The sequence below is a fragment of the Manduca sexta genome, chromosome 12, assembly GCF_014839805.1.
Source record: "Manduca sexta isolate Smith_Timp_Sample1 chromosome 12, JHU_Msex_v1.0, whole genome shotgun sequence".
Classification (NCBI taxonomy): Eukaryota; Metazoa; Arthropoda; class Insecta; order Lepidoptera; family Sphingidae; genus Manduca; species Manduca sexta.
The window spans coordinates 12,773,373-12,789,160 of NC_051126.1; the positions used below are offsets into that span (position 1 = coordinate 12,773,373).

At 36.2% G+C, this 15,788-nt stretch overlaps 1 protein-coding gene and 1 long non-coding RNA gene across 2 annotated transcripts in view; one reads left to right on the forward strand and one right to left on the reverse strand.

The window, feature by feature from the left end:
* LOC115452130 overlaps positions 1-15,788 on the forward strand; it is a 318,239-nt gene that overhangs the window by 267,706 nt on the left and 34,745 nt on the right. The window lies entirely within an intron of this gene.
* LOC119189076 lies at positions 1,294-12,333 on the reverse strand. The gene is made up of 3 exons (XR_005112229.1): positions 12,249-12,333; positions 1,948-2,060; positions 1,294-1,551 (listed from the first exon to the last, which is right to left on the reverse strand). It is a non-coding gene; the product is annotated as an uncharacterized LOC119189076 (long non-coding RNA).

Genomic DNA, 15,788 nt, shown 5'->3' on the forward strand with positions numbered 1-15,788 from the left:
TTGTTTTTACGATGCTAATATTTTAAGCGGAAATGTATTAAGTGTTCAAAAGTATCTATATTATATGTATCGATGCCGTTACAGTTTAAAAAATGGAGGATATTTTTAAGAAAATTCGAAGAAAGATTCGTGTATGGTATACATATTTTCAATGGTTCCACTAAGGTCATTAGCGGCTGTATTATACAGATCTCGATTATAACAAAAGTGTAATGTAGGTAGATATTGTAACTTTAACTTTGCGGATGAACAACATCTCAGTCCCCCCCGTGACCATGAAGGCTGCAGTCTTCGAAACGTCAGCAGAAAATCATATAAAACCGCGATAAAATCCGTAAAATAGTTTTTATCTATGTTTACCATTCGCGTAAACATAAGGAATCATCGTTACAAAAGTGTTGCTCGCGGAAGACATTGCAAAAGCAATCGAATGACTGTAAAGTGTGTGCTGTTGAACTCTTGTTATCAAGTGTTTATTAGTAATGCACACATTGCTAACAGCATGGATTAGATGTAAAAGCTACTCTCACGGTAATAAGGTTTCGCAAAATACCTAATTGAGTTATAAAACATGCAACTTTATTGATGTTTTATGGTATTTGAGTAACTACTGGACATAATAAGACTTAATATCGCGTGTCAGTATGGCAAACGCAGTGGAATACCAAACAATACATTGTAATTTTAGGTGTTGGTTGGTATTTCTACTGTTTATGGGCGGTCGTATCGCTTACCATCAGGCGATGAACAGGCGACAAGCTCGTCTCGTCATTCGAAGCAATAAAAAAATAAGTTTCAATATTAATTTGTGTTAAGCGATGACAAAAATATAGGTAAATTCCTCGGCTTTTGTAACCCTTCGAGAATATTTTTTGGTGATATTGAGACCTTACCTATTTTCTGAATTTAACTTCTGTTATTTTATCATTTAATTAATATGGTTATTCCATATAAAACCGGAGATCTCTGTAGCGGCAATCCTTCTCACTTACCGCTAGGCCTGAACTTAAACAAAATTGTTTTAATACATTATTTGCGATACAACACATTTGAAATTCAACGTGGGATCCCAGACGGTTTCGTGGGCCATGATAAATAGAACACAACAAAGAAAATATGAAGACGTAATGCGCATCAAAAGAAAAATATCTTTATTATTTTAGACGGACCGTGTAAATTCTTTTGTTTGTCGTTTGCTGGCTGTGTCGGTGGCTCCGCCTGTTTTATTTGCGTTACTTAATCCCTCATCTTAATATTTTTGAAGCGTCGTTATCCTTGCTAACTGCGCATTAGTATTGTTTACTTCGTCTGCTTTAATAAGGGTTTGGATCGTGAGACTAATACCTCAAGACCGTCTCTGTGTATATTACACGGTATTACACCGCTTTGAGGTGGTGGGGTTTGAAGCCCAGGTTGGGCAAAGTGATGTTGGGTTTTCTGTTCAATATTAGTCGGGAGTCTGGCATTGTGCTCAGTAAGCGACATAAGGATCGCCCCATATTACATACTACAAAAACAGCTGCTGTCTGTCCGTTAAACCTATGTCTACCCCTGAAAAGTAAAAAATGCTTGATGTTAGATATATATGTAACATGTGAAACACGTTTCCTCACACAGAAGTCTAACAAAAACTAGTACTGTATACTTTTACAAAGATTTCGCTGAACGTAATTACTATAGTGGTGGTAGGATATATTTTATATCCGCCCCGATAGCGACCACCGTATACAAGGCGTTAAAACCCGCCATAGTGGCCCTCGTAAGTGTGCGTTCCGGGATCGGCCTGTGTATATTCAGTTCCAACAGGCCGGCACAATTGCGTCGACTGTCGACGGGTAATCATCTCTCGTCAGTCGACATTCTATTGGACCCCACTCCACTTACCATCAGCTGTGGGGTCACTTTGCTGTGCTGGTATAAACAATCTAAGCTTATTTAATTGCTTACCAATATTCTGTTGAGTCGATGTGCGGAGATTAATCAGAAAACAGACATTCATTACTTTATATATAGTTGTTTATTGTCCGCTCTTCGGCCTTTTGTGTAGACGTGACATTTCTCTATGAACATATAAATACATAATAATATTATAGTAATAGCCACGTATACAAAGAGCTCAAGTAGAGTTTGAAAATAGGGTTGCGCAGTTGTATAGTTAAGGTACTACAATACTGCAGAAAAGAAAATTCTAACGTCCGTCGCAGAATTTTTGATCGACATTATATACTTAATATATTTAGGCAATGTATTATTATAATTATTAATATTTTTAATTAATTTAACTTTATATTAGATTTTTTGTATACTTTCATTAAACTACACGATTGTTTGTTGTCCTAAATTAACAGAGAAAAAAGGTTTTAATTATTAATGTGAAAATTTGCGATGTTTATAAGAATATGAATATTTTTTTGTAAAAAATTATTACAATAACGTGGCATAGTTGTATCCTACTTATTACAGTAGTTAAAGAGATATCTCTGTTGCTGTTACCAGATGTTTGCATGTTTGATATTAGTAAACGCAGAAACCGCTGACTGGATTTCGATAAAATTTGGCACACGGAAAAATCAAATTCGCTGAGCAAGGTCTACTATTTTTCTACTGACTCATTAACTTTATAACAATAGTATTTTTGCGTCCTAATATATTGTACTGCCTCGGTGGCGTAGTTGTATTGCATGCCCGGTACAATAGATCTGAGGTCCTGGGTTCGAATCCCGGGTCGGGCAAAGTGATATTTGGGTTTTTTCTGCTCAGTATAAGTCCGGAGTTTGGAATTTGTGCCCGATATGGCGATAGGCTCGCCCCCTATCACGTCATGGGACGGAACATACTTGGCGAAAAGTGGGTGCCGTAGTTGCGCCTCTGCATACCGCTTCGGGGATAAATGCGTGTTGTTATGTATGTACATACATACATATTGTTATGTATGTATGTATGTAATATATTGTACTGACTCGTAAACTAACAGTATATTCAATAGCATTTTTGCGGTTTCTCTAGACGAGGAGGGCGTGGACAGCTCTAAAACAATTCTGGAAACAATCGAATGGTCGTGTTGGAACGGGATCGTTATTTGCAAATTTCGCGGCGAGCTCACCGACGTCTGTAAATAGTTCCTACTTAGGGGCTGTTTGTTATTGTAAAACCGTGCTTATTAACTCTGACGGTAGGTATGATTTTGATTATTGAGTGTGGGATATCGTTAAAGCATAGGTTTGTGTGGCCTATCAACTTTTGAAGCGAAGACTGCTCACCTACGGACTGTGGAGGCTAAAAGATGCGTGTTTTCGGCGAATGACAATTGAGTAGACTGAAGCCTTTGTATGGTAACGTTGAGGCACGAAAAATATTGACCAAAATGAAAAACATCTGTTAATGATCTGATTAGTTGAAATGGACATCAAACTAGCGTCCCAGATAATAAGATAGCTGCCGTATCTATACCACGTATGTATACAGGTCGAGCATGAATGTACACTCAGTAAAACTTACTTAGGTTGGTATATACGTAGGTAGTATGTACGTATGCATAAAGTAAGTGTTACGATACTGCCCAGCTGTAACATTATCAGCGGCATGTGCCAAATATTACCGTCCACGTGTTAATAATGCAAATTAACGACTCGTTTCTCATCTCCAATGCCAATTATCAGCATCCTCGTATATATATTTTTGAAAGGTAATGATGAGACACGTAATTGCATATCAACTCATATAGATCACGGCTGCCCGTAATCAATATCAATAACTCCCAAACTCTTTGAATTACAAAGCTCTCTTTACCTTGAGAAGAAGAAAATCTAATATTTTAATGTAGCACTGTAAGACCTCTGTAATTCTCCTCGGGAGAATACAAACTAATATAATTATGAGATTACGGTTTTGTTTTCAAAAGTTTCAAGTAAATTTAATTTGACCGTCATCTTATTAAACAGCTAATGTAGTACTCATTTATTTGGGAGCATAGAGTAGAGTGTCTTTTGTATTTGGTCGCCTATATTATATTCGATGACTAGCGGTTACTCGTGAAACTGCTCTGAAATATATTAGTTTCTGTAGCAGTGGCGAAGCGTCCATACAACTCGATTCCTATCGGCTTCCCTTTTAGCTTCATCTACGTTTGTCTTAGTTTTTGTTTTCTCTTAAATTGGCCGCGATATGTTAACTAAGGCATTTTTTTTTATTCTGGTTACCTTTTGAGAAATGTCACCCTTCGCCACTGGTCTGTAGGTAAAATATCTAAGTAGTAAAACCTCAGCACACTTGATATACATTATTACCCACTCCGACGTTCCGTTTGTGTCAAACCGCTGTTCCATTTCGACACTAAGACATGCTCAATTTCAGCTGTTGAATACCAGACTAGTTGTAGGTATTCGTCGTCTTGACATAGATATCTGTGGAGCGTATTCTAATTTATTAGCTTCAAGTGCTTACGAATTTGGTTGAGTCAATGACCTTTACCGGGATGAAGGACTGATATACATTATACAATCCTCTAGTGGCGTAGTTGTATTGCGTGGGCGGTGCGACCACCGATGAGGTTGTGGATTCGAATCCTGGGTTGGGTAAGGTTAGTGGTTTTCTTGCTCAGTATCAACTCGGGCTATGGATTTGTGCCCCATGTGGCGATAGGCTTGTCCCCTATCACATCATGGAACGGAGCAATTATGCTGAAAAGTGAATGCACTGGTTGCCTATCCCTTTGGGGATGGAAGTATTCGAATCCGGGACCTTAGATCTGTGGTTATACCTCGCACGCAATATATCGCCACCGAGGTAGTTCCTGGTCTTCCGTTTTAAATACATTTTACTTTTATATTGTAACAAATGTGAAGCCAAACAAGAATCCATACAATTTCCATTTCCTTTTACCCATTAAAGGGAACAGAGATTTCCTTTATAATGGTATTTGCGTTAAGTGAAAATAAAATTATCAAAGTGATTTACAACAATAAGGGTGAATTTCATAAATACTTATAAGTAAATGTTATTCGTCACATAAACGTATAATCCGACCGATTACAAAAGTCATAATATGCTATGTATTAAATCTACAGTAGCTGTTTAATACAGAGACTGTCAAATAAAACTAACTTGAAACTTGAAAACAAGTCCTTAATTTGAGTTTTTGCGCGGTGTATACAGAGTTAATAAAAACCTTAATTTGATATCCTTAAAGGTTATATTTACGTGAGACAATGAGGTGTCTCGTGTCGATCTGGATTGATAACATCGCATTGTTATTTAATGTGAAGCTGAAGTGGACATGCTTTTCTTTTGTGTTCCCGCCTTTATCATGCGATCAACTTGTAGAATAAAGCTTCATACTGACCGTATATTATTAAGTATACCTTGATAGGCGTGGCAAGTCAGAATGAGTAGAAACGAGTATAGTAATATAACGTGGTTTGACGTTACACAGTGTCTTGCATTGAGGTTGAATGCACATCCCTCTCATGATGACCATACGATGTCCTAAAATGTAGCATACATATTAAAACTAAATCTCTTACCTAAAATATCTCTATATTTATTGTTAAAATAGCTCACATTATTCATCGGTACCATTACAATAGCACAGATTATTCTGCACAGAGTTTAAATAATATATACAGGGTGTGTATTTTCGGAATATCACGAATGCCTCATGTCTGTTACGCGGAGGAAGACAGTGAAACGTGACCGGCCTGCGAGCTGTCCCTCCGCCCCCCGTCCCTCCGCACTCGTCCGCACTGTCAGTTTAAAAAACAATTACACCCGCTATGCATTCTTCGCGAGCGACTAACTGTACAGGGTGTTTCGTTAATGGTTCGAGTTAATGTTAACGGAGTGTTGGGTTAACGATTGTTTATTTTACAGGTATAGGATTAAGGATGTTTGCATGTCTATTGGTATTATCCTTAAATATGATGAATATAAAAAAATATGAAAAACTTCTCGATTATAATAATTAAGTCAGGAGTTTGAATAATCTTTAACTCTGGCTGAGGCGGATCCAAAGCTTATCAAGTATAAAGGAATGTAAATGTCATCATGTCGGTATCTTTATTCGACAGTTGAAAGGCTAATTGACGTAATCGATATTTTCTTGCGACACTAAGTTTCATACATATTTAAAATCAGGTCTGTTTTAAATTTTTATAACCGAGTTAAAAAAATTTGAAAAAAAGTCAATTAGCCTTTCAATCGTCATTATAATTATCTCAATTTATAATAAAACGCCGACTAATATTAGATTTTTTTTTGTCAAAACTGTTTTTTCGTACTTATCAAGTAAATCCTCTTAGCTATACTATACTACTTTACATCGTAACGATGCTAGCAAATTCGTTTGGAATTTTCGCCATAGCCTGTTAGGTAGCTAGACCGAGTTAGAGCGATGCATGCGATTTGACAGGAAATTGGGCCAATCTCTTGCCAAATCATTGAACTCTGTAAAACTGAAACACGAGGAACGTAATCGAATATTCATACGATGCGCGGAAATTTAATTTCCATGTTTACTATAAATAAACTAGCTAAAATTGATTATGTCTGTAAGAGTATGTAGATAGATCATTGAGATAGATAATGGTATCACAGCCAATAATTGGAAATAATAAAATTCGAACCTCAAATATGTAACGCTTCATGCAAAAATGAATGCCGTTGTCCAAGACGGTATTCACAATTACTTTTGGTTCTTAACTTTATATTTTATAAAATATTCACGTCATATATATTTTAACACAGATAGAATAATTAAAATCCGGGAATAAAAAACGAGTTAAAAGTCTTTGAATTTCGGTAGGAGATGTAAGTGTCAAGAAACGAGAAAAGAGGAGCAATACGCGCATGTGACGTCATCGGGAATTACGATGCGTGTGAAAGACAGAGATGAAGCGATATACTAACTACGTGCCCGCTTCTGCACATTGGAATATTCGAAATATGAATAATTGCCTAATTTCTTAACTAATTGTGTAGCAAGTTTCATAGAATGACTACCTTTTCGTACTCTTTTTTGATACCTATAAAATAATGTAGGTACAAAATCATTCATAGTTAATACCATCTCGATAAGTAGCAGCTACATCTAAGCTTAGTTTTGATTAACCCTGTAATGCTACAATACGCCATGTAATACTATTATACAATAGTGTGGCCACAACATATCTGTATCAGCTGTAGCTGGGCACCTTTTTTACTTAAGGCCTCACATTCATGATTGACTAATGCAGCCCTAGAACCATTAAAATTCCAAAAAACATTCAGGCACCTTAATTTCCTCTCAAATATTACACCAATGCAACCAAAACAATTACACTCGACGTGGAGATCCTTGGGGGAGGCCTATGTTCAGCAGTGGACTGCCTGTGGCTGAGATGATGATGATGATGAACCAAAACAATACTGAGATTGCAAATATTTAGTCTAAATTTGCAAACGGGCTTACCGCCGCACCATCGGTTACAGTTGCAAATGGCGACCCCATTTCTGCGCCAGCGGCCAATGTTCACGGAATTTCATTTTACACCTGACCAGCTTAATCAAATTTCTCAAATGAGATCGAGCGGAGTGGTTCGGTCATTTCGCCCGGTTAATAATTATTTGCTTTAATCAGTCTAGTGGAAAGGTTTTACAAATGATTAAACGAAGAGTGTCTTCAATGGGTTCGTGTCCAGTTCGTGGCAACTGTGTATAGACTATGTATTTTATTAACCTCGTGCTCTCGTCTCCAGAGCGGGGTCGATGTAACACTTTGTCACGCTAGTTAGAGATTCCATTTTCGTTTTTACGATCTACTGTTTGAAGTCAACCCTTCAGTGCGATCCAATCATGTACTACGCATTTCCATTTTAAAATAATAGAATCTATTTAACAAAAGCCATTTTCATATTGATTACTTTTGTTCCGTGAAAACTCAACCATATACCAAACTCACACATACAAAAACTGTAAAGTATGATAACATTTGGACACATCCAAATGCGTTTATTAACGAGACTCGAACTGGAATAAAACATAACAAACCGTGAAGTGGCATGCACGCTGTAATTAGATGTATTGTGCGCGGTGGGCGCTGACTAATTGTCCATATTGTGGTACCAACAGGGACCTTATTCTCTATGCCACACGTTATTTTGACAGTACGTAACAAGCATGTAACGTATCGCGTCGCGTTTAAGACAAAAGAAACTAGCATATAGAATACTATTTCAAGTTAATTTCACGGAGATAACGTAACACGGCCGCGTTACGAGTTAACACTGTCATAGAGAATAAGGCCCCAGCACCACAGAAAATATATTCAGTAGATTTAAGGCCGATTTTCTCTGTAAAAGTTTCTCGCAAGACATAGACGAGAATTATAATAGCTTCGATTGCGAGACGTCAAGGGATTATAGCTTCCGCTTCCCCATATCCGATAATACAACAATATGAAATGTAAAAATTTCATTCTGCAACACAAGGATATGTCTCGGAGACTTAAGCTTCATTTGCCGAAGAGTTTCTCGCACGAAAGAGACAACAAGAAACTAAATAGAAAACTAAATAACATTTTTTGTTTTTACTTACTGTACCAACTTTATACCTTTGAACTGATTTTAAGGAGAGCAACACTGGAGTTTCTTACTCGTTCTTTTCAGTGGAAACTGCTTTCCGAACTAGCGATAAAGTAAAATTTGACTGAATCTAAACAATGTTTAACATTTTACAAATTCAAATAAATTATTATATTTTATTTAATATTCTTACTTGTATGTTCTTTTTGATACAGCTTATTTCGATATGCAAGTATTTTAACTTTATACCATATTGAAACATTGTTTGAGAAATCAAGGTAAAATTTATTTTATTCGATACTTATTGTAATCATCATGAAATATCGTTTTATGGGATGGGATCGTCCGAAACTAGTATATTAGTTAGGTTATGTTATGTTAGTATGCGATGCCCAAGATACAAAAATACTTTATATGGATACGCAAAAACTTAGAAGTATTCATTAATTTAGAAATAAATACAAACAAATTGAGAACGTCCTGTTTTTTGAAGTCGGTTGAAAATCCCTTTCATGGACATTCAAACAGACAGGGGCGCGGCTAAAAGGCAATATCGTTACTGAATTCTGAATAATGTGGGTATTTCCAAACAATGACAGGCGGTAAGCCGCGTCAGGTCTCTGCGGGCTGGATTCTGACGCTAGAATCACTTTTGAACGTGCATTTTCAAACTGTCGCGTGTGACGTGGGTCACTTTGGGCTTTTCATTTATTTATTTAGGACGTATGCACACGATGTGTTAAGCCAGCTGAACACGCGTAGAATTTGTGCCCAAAATGGTGATAGACTCGGCGCGTATCACATCATGGAACACAAATGGTGAATAGAGGGTGGCCTGGTTGCACGTCTGTTTACCTTTTCGGAGATAAAGGCGTGATGAATGTTTGTGTTTTATTAATATCCGTGTTTTAAATTTCCTTCACTGCTCTTCATTACTTCATTTGTCTAGTTGGCTATAAGACCAATATCCAGCAAATTTATTTAAAAAATAAACCAAAAAACTATACAGTAAAACACGCGTTCGTTTCACTTAACTATTCAATAAAATAAAAATTTGATCAAAGCGTCGTGATTGAGAGAAATTAATAGACTTTTCGCATCGAAATTGCGATGCGATGACGCTGAATTCATCAACAGAATTTCGGATGCGATTCATTTGCGAAAATGGAAACAAATCAGTATGATCTCGCATGTCCGTGTTTGTAGTTTGAATAAAAATAGCCCGCCAATCGATGACGGAAATCAAAATGGCGGGATTCGTTTATTCGAGTCTTTATTTGGATTTGATGCAGTGGCCCTATTTTAGCTTTTCAATTTTAAAATATCGAACGTAATGGAGGCATCGAAGTAGGAAGGCGGGATTCTGGGATTAGGCTGGGATAACGCAAGAATAGGATGTTTTGTCGTAGAATTTGTTAGTTGTTAGCAAAGATCTTTGAGGACTAGGTTTTAATAAGCTGGCATTATTACTGGTCATTCCTGTGGACTTCGCTGATTTGCTTTCGATAAATTTAGATTCTAGACGTACAAATTTAACTTAAATGACTTTAATTAAGTAATACCTTGACTTATCATAAGCGCAACTATGTTTGCCTACGAGATAAATAAAGCATTTCATTATATTTATTCCATTTTTAAAATCGAGTCAAGAATGGACGTTGATTGTTGATTTAGATTTTTATGTTAGATTGTTATATTGATATATATGTTAAGTAGATACCTGTACTAGAAGTGAACTCCATATTATACTTTCTGATACTATGCCTGGCAAATATAGACGCAAAAGAATATAGAGGAACCATTCCACTCACAAACTGGCACAAAGCCTCCGATTATACTTTAGGTCCAGTCAAAAACCGAGCATTAAAACTTGAACGTTGTGACAGAAGGTTTTCGATGGTGAAAATATTCCTTTGTAAAAGACTGTTTCTGTTGCGGTCAGGATGATGTGAAATTCGCGGCAACCGAAACACAGCTGACTCCTTTGTTTAATGGTCAAAGGACTTGGAAACGAATGGTGGTTCATTTAAAAAGCTTGTGAACAGCTGGTTAATCTACATACATGTTACTCCGCCCATAATAATATCCATTACTGGAGTTAAATGGAGCATATGTGACTCCAGAATAATGTATTTTCCAATTCTGTTGTTGCAATTAACTGACTCAGTGGAGTATTTGTTTTGCGTTCTTGGAATGAGAACGACCACGAAGCTAATGTCTCGGTTCGAATCCCGGGTCAGGCTAAAAGCATTGTGACTTTTTTGCATATTAAAAATTACTTAGTCCTACCTCGGAGTCAGGAATGTCCGGTTATGTCAGATTGCAGTGTGCTGTGTATTTCGTACTATAATATTTCCTGCTTACCTAGCTGATATATGTTGAAACTGGCCGTGAAGGCTGAAATTCGGCTAAGAAAGATTTCTTAGCTTGCAATTAATACATTTGTATTATTGGAAAAAGTTCAAGAGATTAGACTAATCCATACTAATTCAAAGCTGTAATAGAAATATAATAAAGCCTTAGAGACTGGTAATATTTTGACGCAGTAAGCAAAAAAAGCCGAACTGACTTCAATTAAAGATTCGCTATTACGATAAGTAAAACGTAAAAAAATACGCTTTAATCATAGAAATATGACGGGTAAAGGGTAAATTATGTAATGAAATTCCACGAGGATGCTGTGGCTCGCACATTTAGGGCTGGCGCATATATGAGCGCAGCGCAGAGAATTTTTTATTATCAAACTATTATCGCTATTGTCTTCATAGAAATAACATTCAAAATCAATTAACACAAAAATGTGAGTAACAATTATAAAAATAATAGATTTCGTCATATATGTGCCGGCCTCTAGTATAGAAAGAACTAGAAATGTATAACTCCATTAAGAATAAGCACCTAAATATGAAGTTACGGTTTGTGGTAGATGGCAGCGGTGATAATGTACCTTCGTGATATTCGTTATGGGTTGTAGGGTACTCCTGAGCTATACACATATTCTCTTCAGCGTATTAGTCGAGTAACGTGTGATGGCAAGCGATTTTGAACGTCAGAGTCTAGGTTAAGGTTAGGTTCTGGGACGAAAATTTAATCGATGATGTGTGAAGGTTCTCCTTGTATATTTGAGGCGAAAGTAGGAGATTCAAAATGGCATTACTTAACGTTAAGCCTTCTGATGTCAACAAATGAATCATTAGCATATACTAAGCATTATGTTATTTAACGTTGTAAGCAAAATATAATTCCTTTATTGACCTTAAGATATCTCTATCAGATAGTGTCAATTTAGTATTGAGGGCTGTGGATAAATAAATAAATAACAAAAAAAGCGGCGATAGCCTAGTTGGGTGTGGAACGAACTGTCGAGACGAATGTCCGCAGGTTCGAATCCCAAGGGCACACACCTCTATCTATTCTTAAATTATGTGTGTATTTTTCGTGAATTATCGCTTGCTTTAACGGTGAAGGAAAACATCGTGAGGAAACCTGCATTCTTGACAAATTCACTATAGAAATTTTGAGGGTATGTGAAGTCTACCAATCCGCACTAGGCCAGCGTGGAGGACTAAGGCCTAATCCCTCTCAGTAGTAGAGGAGGCCCGTGCCCAACAGTGGGACAGTATATAATACAGGGCTGATATGATGATGATCAAATAAATAACTAAAGATTGCAATTTTGTTTGAAAGCAGTACCTGGTATTTATAAGTTGATAGTGGTGTGATTTTTCACAATGCAATTACTCGTCCTCTTTCCTTTCGCAACTGCCACGGAGTAACAATAAATACAAAAACACATTTCCTCCTTTACTCTTGTCTTTCTACGTTTCTTATATCTTTTTCTTCCTTGGTTACTTTTATTTCGTATTTTTTCCTCGGATTGGATTTGTCATCAAGTTTTATACAGGAATGAGATATAGTAAAACATTTTTATACGGCTTGTATTTATGAGTTAGATTCAACGCGTATTTCGCGTCGTGTACAAACGATGTTTCATACATAGCGATGGCGAAATGTAAAGTTTTCTGAAAGGGAAACAGACACAATATATGGGTACTAATATGCATAAATGATGTCGGCAAATTGTTCTGATGATAATTGGATTCTATATAAATAGAAGTGGGCAGAAATCTGGTTATATGGGACCTTTGCCACTGATACATTGTGACATGACTTATGTGATTAAGTATCAAGTATTTAAAAAATCTAGCTGGTCATGTTTAAATACAGTCCAGGAAGTTATAAATCAGGAATTTATTAGTGATTCCTGGACAAGAATTCCGGAATGACAAACGCTTATTGTAATTTTTTGGAATACTTAATAGAGAAATTATGAGATTTTTAAGACATTTTTCTTGATCAAGTTTTTAAAGTGTTGCTTCAAATACACTAACCCCTCATCCAACGCGACATCTCAATAGAATGATTATTTTCATATCTGTATTGGTCGATAGTAAGTTCAGTTTTAATAAAGGCGTATCTGCGAGTATCCAATATTCCAATGCGTTATTTTACATCCCGATATTGCATCGTTAATAATACTGCGCTTACTAATCCGTGTTACGCTTGAGTGGATGTTTTTTTTTCACATATTTCCACGTGGTTTGCTTTAACTTTTATAAGCATTGGATCGAGAAAACCGCAGCTTGTAAGGTCTCGTACACACTTGGAATGAATGTTGAGGATCTATACAAATATTATGAGGAAAGATTTGTTTTGAAACTTTGAGATTTTAACGTATTATTTTTTTATTGTTTTCAATGATGAGAAGAGCTTACCGTTCGTCCGATGGTAAGCGATAATACGACCGGCCATTAACAGTAGAAACACCTTCCAACACCTTAAAATACAAAGTATTGTTTGGTATTCCACTGCACTCGCCATCGTGAGATATGAGATGTTAAGTCTCATTATGTGCAGTAGTTACAATGGCTACAATATCCATCAAACCGGAACACAACAGTGATGACACAATGCTGCTTGTCGGCAGAAATCGACATTGCGGTGGTAGCAGAAAATATTTGGAAATTTATTTAAATTTTGGCACTCATATAGATCATGCACTGGATTAAAACATAGGCCACTTTTTTCGGGAAAGCTCAGCATACATTTATTACATAGATATATTGTATGAAAACTTTTATTGCTTTAATAAATGAAGGTTTTTTTAAAACAAGCGAGCTATTCCAATCTGTGTGGAAAAATGGCAAAAATAAATGTCGCCAGTTACAAAATATATTCCGAGCAACGAATTATCTTAAATAAAGAGAATATAAAGTGCCGTTCCAATCTGTAAAAACAGCCTGCCTTTTGAAAAGTTACTAAATCGCCAAAAAAGAAGTCGCCTGTCCGTTCCTTAATAACGGGCGAACGTCAAAGAACTGTGGATTAAACCCATTGCCTCTAGCTGCATCGATATTGGAGAACGCCCGCCATGTTGCGATTAATGTATTGAAATTGATCTACCATGGGGCTGCCATCCTTAAACGAAATCCAAGATTTGAAAATAGTTATATCAGGTCATTTAAGTTTAAAAATACAACGCTGCAGAGGTATCAAAATTAACAGAAGCACATAATGAAAACACGGGTTTTAAAAGTAACTACGACACCCTTAATCAGTGGTTCCTAACCTTAATCAATATTGTTATCCCTATGATCCACGTGGAAAACTAATTTTACCCCGCCTGCAAAATGTTATCAACACAAACAATACAAGCAAATATAAACATCTTTATTATATTGTACAATAGCCTTACAATTTTAACATAAACTCTGTTACTTTTTTTTTACGATCCTTAAATTAGGTTCTTTGTTACCCGTAAAATAGCTGATTTACCCCAGCGGGGATAATTATTCCCAGATTAGGAACTCAGGTCCTAAGTTATTCGCTAGGTGTCTATGACGCTTTGTAATTCTTATTTTTATTACTGTGTACGGGCTTTCTGTACTTATGTCACCCCACTACCAGGAGTTTTGGATCTGTGGGTGTTTTGGGATGGTGTAATCACTAGCCGCTAGTGTGGCTTGCACGTATTCCGGCCTAAGCTATAATGAAAAAAAATATATATATCGGAAAGCGAAATTGGAAAGTTGGCAACCCAATCTACTCTAGCTCTCGCCGCCGCACCAGCATGGATTGTTAATAAATTATTCTTTTAGTTGCATTTGTGTCCCCGGTTAAAGGATTTTATCGCGTATATTGGACGTCGTAAATGTGAAGTTACAACGGCTCTCTGTTTAATAACATGAGTTTGTTTAGTTTGTAACAGCGTTTGTGTTTCTTTGTAAATGTCTGGTCTTTTGCGATCAAAGGATGATTTAAGATATAAATAAAATTTGTTAGAAAATAGAAATGTCTTCATCTGATTTTAGTATTTACTAAGGGCCATAAGACCGATAATTCGAGCGATAAGAACGGCAATCTTTTCTGCCTTTACTGTTTTTAATTTTAGCACAGTGTTTTTGACTTTGGTGTTCAATAAAGCTATGAAATAAAAAATAAAAGCAGTATTAATAGATTCAATTCAGTTCCGCTCTGAAGTGCGATGTTGACTTCAATACGCTGTCAAGTTAAAATCAGCATCTTGAGATCGTTGATATTTCATAAACACATATCAACACTTGAAAGCTTGATCCTGGTTACGTCAAATTCTTGATATTGAGACCCGAGTTCAATTTATTAAACAGTGCTGACTCAGATGACAACAGACGTAAAAATAAAAGCTCAGATTTTCTTTATTAAATATATCAGTATGTCAAATGTTTACTTAAGACCCTATTTAAAGGTGAGATTGGTTTATAATTAATTATTTTAATAAATAATTTACCCTTCCTTATTCCCTATTCCTACCTCACTTCATTATGATTCTTGTAGTATTGTTAGTAGGTATTTGGGGGTAGTGGAGATCACTTCTTATTATTATGTAACACACTTGCTGTGAATGTGAATTAGGGTCCAGGCAGAATGTCGACTGACGAGAGACGATTACCCCTTGCCAGTTGACACTACAGTCCTTTGCCATATTATTAGACCCAAAGGAAAAAAACAAGTTTTTCTTACTTTAGATGCCAATAATGTCTTTATTTAAACGTATTGTTTGAATGATTTTGTAATTTGTTGTTCTGGCAACATTCATTAAGATATTTTAACGCTTGCAACAGACTAAAAAAAAAATGACAATGTCAACAGCCACATGGAAGTCCGTAGCGCAAAAAATACGTTAAAATAACCTAA